Source organism: Gekko japonicus, unplaced genomic scaffold (genome assembly GCF_001447785.1).
Source record: "Gekko japonicus isolate JY-2015 unplaced genomic scaffold, Gekko_japonicus_V1.1 scaffold1812, whole genome shotgun sequence".
Lineage (NCBI taxonomy): Eukaryota > Metazoa > Chordata > Lepidosauria > Squamata > Gekkonidae > Gekko > Gekko japonicus.
In genome coordinates this window covers 194,199-197,105 of record NW_015169226.1, presented here as the reverse complement: position 1 = coordinate 197,105, position 2,907 = coordinate 194,199, and the positions used below count along the sequence as shown (strand labels likewise).

General features: G+C 44.1%; 1 protein-coding gene across 1 annotated transcript in view; it reads left to right on the top strand.

Moving 5' to 3' along the window:
* MYBPH (myosin binding protein H) overlaps positions 1-2,907 on the top strand; it is a 38,758-nt gene that overhangs the window by 667 nt on the left and 35,184 nt on the right. The window lies entirely within an intron of this gene.

Sequence of the window (2,907 nt, the reverse complement as noted above, 5' to 3'; positions counted from 1 at the left end):
TAAAACTGACCCCCCCCCCCAAGCCCTGAAATGAGACGGGGAAAACCTTTTTTTTATTATTGTAGAAGTGTGGTCCTTAGGTGGGAGTCTTCTCAAGCGCAGGGTTCTCTGTGCGTTTTACAGAATACGACAAACACCAATAACACTATTAAAGGTAAAGGTTCCCATGCTCGAAAGCCAGTCGAGTCCGACTCTAGGGTTGCGGTGCTCATCTCCGTTTCAAAGCCGAAGAGCCAGCGCTGTCCGAAGACGTTTCCATGGTCATGTGGCCGGCATGACTAAACACCAAGGCGCACGGAACGCTGTTACCTTCCCACCGAAGTGGTACCTATTTATCTACTTGCAATTTCTTGCTTTCGAACTGCTAGGTTGGCAGGAGCTGGAACTAGAGACGGGCGCTCACTCCGTCATGCGGCAACTTGGGTCTTGAACTGCTGAACTTCTGACCTTCCACACCCTGCAGTTCAGCGTCTTAACCACTTGAGCCACCGCGGCTCCAATAATAACACTATTAGGAGTACACATTAAAATCAAACACCGGGAAAGAAATCCTTTACTGAAAAATTTAAAAAACAGTTGTAACTATAAATAGCTGTAATGAGCAGAAGAACGTTCAAAACACAGTAGCAAAACCAGAAACTATTTTAAGGCTGCAGAAAAGATAAAGTTCTCATTAATAAAGGGGTGGTGGTGTCTGGGTAAAAGTCGGTTCTACTTGGATCCTCATGAATTCATGATTTTTATGCTGAAACAAATTAAAACCAACATAATTCTGAAGACCATGTCTTAGACAATAGGCAGCACTACAAAAATCATACCTCCACGAATTTGTGGCACCACAAAAGTGCAAAAACATGGTTCCAAAGCAGGGATCCTCATGGATCCTCAGGGTTTTTCAATTGGGTCCCTCCAACATCACCATCAAATCACATATCATGTCCATGTCCACAGCTCGCACCACAGAAATCATGAGTCCATGGTTTGGTGGTAAATCCATGCTGCAAAAAAAGGGTTCTGAACCATGGACACTTATGGATCCTCAGGGATATTGGGTTTTGGGTCACCCCAGACTCACCATTGAATCGCATATCATGTCCATGGCCACAGTAATCACCACAAAAATTACAGATCCATGGCTTCGTGGCACCACCATGCTCCAAAAACCTGATTCCGAAGCAGGGATCCGCATGGATCTTTATGATTTTTGCACTGGGTCACCCCAACATCACCATCAAATCACATATCTTGTCCATGGCCACAGAATGCACCACAGAAATCACATGTCCACAGCTTCGTAGCAACACCATGCTGCAAAAACATGGTTCTGGAGCACGGATCCTCATGGATCTTCGGGGTTTTTGCAGTGGGACACTCCAAACAGACCATCAAATCACTTAACATGTCCGTGGCAACACCTTGCACCACAAAAATCATGGATCCACAGCTTCATGGCAACAATATTCTGCAAAAACATGGTTCTAGAGCATGAATCCTCATAGATGCTTGGTTTTTTGTGTTGGAAAACCCCAAACATACCATTAAATCCCATGTCTTGTCCATGGTGACTACTTGCACCACAGAATTCATGAATCCACAGCTTCATGGAAACACCATACTACAGAAACATGGTTCTGAAGCACAGATCTACTTGTATCCTTATGATTTTTGCATTCAGTCACTCCAAAAACACCATCTAATCACATAATATGTCCATGGCAACAGCATGAACCACAAAAATCATGGATCCACAGCTTTGTGGTGACACCATTCTGCAAAAACATGATTTTGAAGTATGGATCCTCATGGATACTTGGGGGTATTGTGTTAGGACACTCCAAACATACCATTAAATCCCATATCATGTCCATGGCCACTACTTGCACTACAGAATTCATGGATCCATGGCCTTATGGCAACACCATGCTGCAAAAACATGGTTTTGAAGCACGGATCCTCATGGATCCTCAGAGGTTTTGCATTGGGTCACCATCAGTGTTCCCTCTAAGCCGTGGAGTCTTGTGAGCAAAAATTCTACTTGGTGAGCTCCTGGCATTAAAGTTGTGAGCGAGCGATTTGGCTGCTGCATAAATTAGTTTGCTCTGGAGCCATGCTACTTGAGTTAAGACAAAAATGTGTGAGTCAGAGGCTAAAAAACTGTGAGCTAGCTCACACTAAATCAGCTTAGAGGGAACACTGGTCACCATGAACTCAGCACCAAATCTCATGTCCATGGGAACAGCTCATACAACTGGGTGGGCTAAGCATTTACTGATAGGCTACATGAGGATCCCTGTTTCTACCAAATTTTTGTATAATGTTGGTATCACAAAATGGTGTGTTTTGTGCTGCAATCCGTGGACCTGACTGTGCTATTTGATTTGATGTTGAGTTTTGGAGGGACCCATCATAAATATCATGAGATCTGTACTTTAGGTTCCTGGTTTTGTACTATGATGGTGCTGAGGTGATCAAGGCATAAATTCTGTGGTGCAAACTGTGGCCACTAATGTGATGAGTTAGTAGATGGTGAGTTTGGGGTGACCCCACATTAAATCTCAAAAAAACATGGTTTGGGACAACATCCTGAGGATCTGTGAGGATCCGTGCTTCAGAACTATGTTTTGGCCTCATGGTGTTGCCATGAAACCGTGGATCCATGACTTTTGTGGTGCCAGCTGTGCCCATGGACATCAAATGTGATTTGATAGTGAGTTCATGGTAGCCCAATGCAAAAACACAGGATCCATGAGGATCTGTGCTTTGGAATCATATTTTTACAGCACGGTGTTGCCATGAATCTGTGGATCCATGAATTCTGTGGTGCAGGCTGTGGCCTTGGACATGATATTGATTTGGTGGTGTGTTCATGATGACCCAACACAAAAACACTGGGGATCCATGAGGATC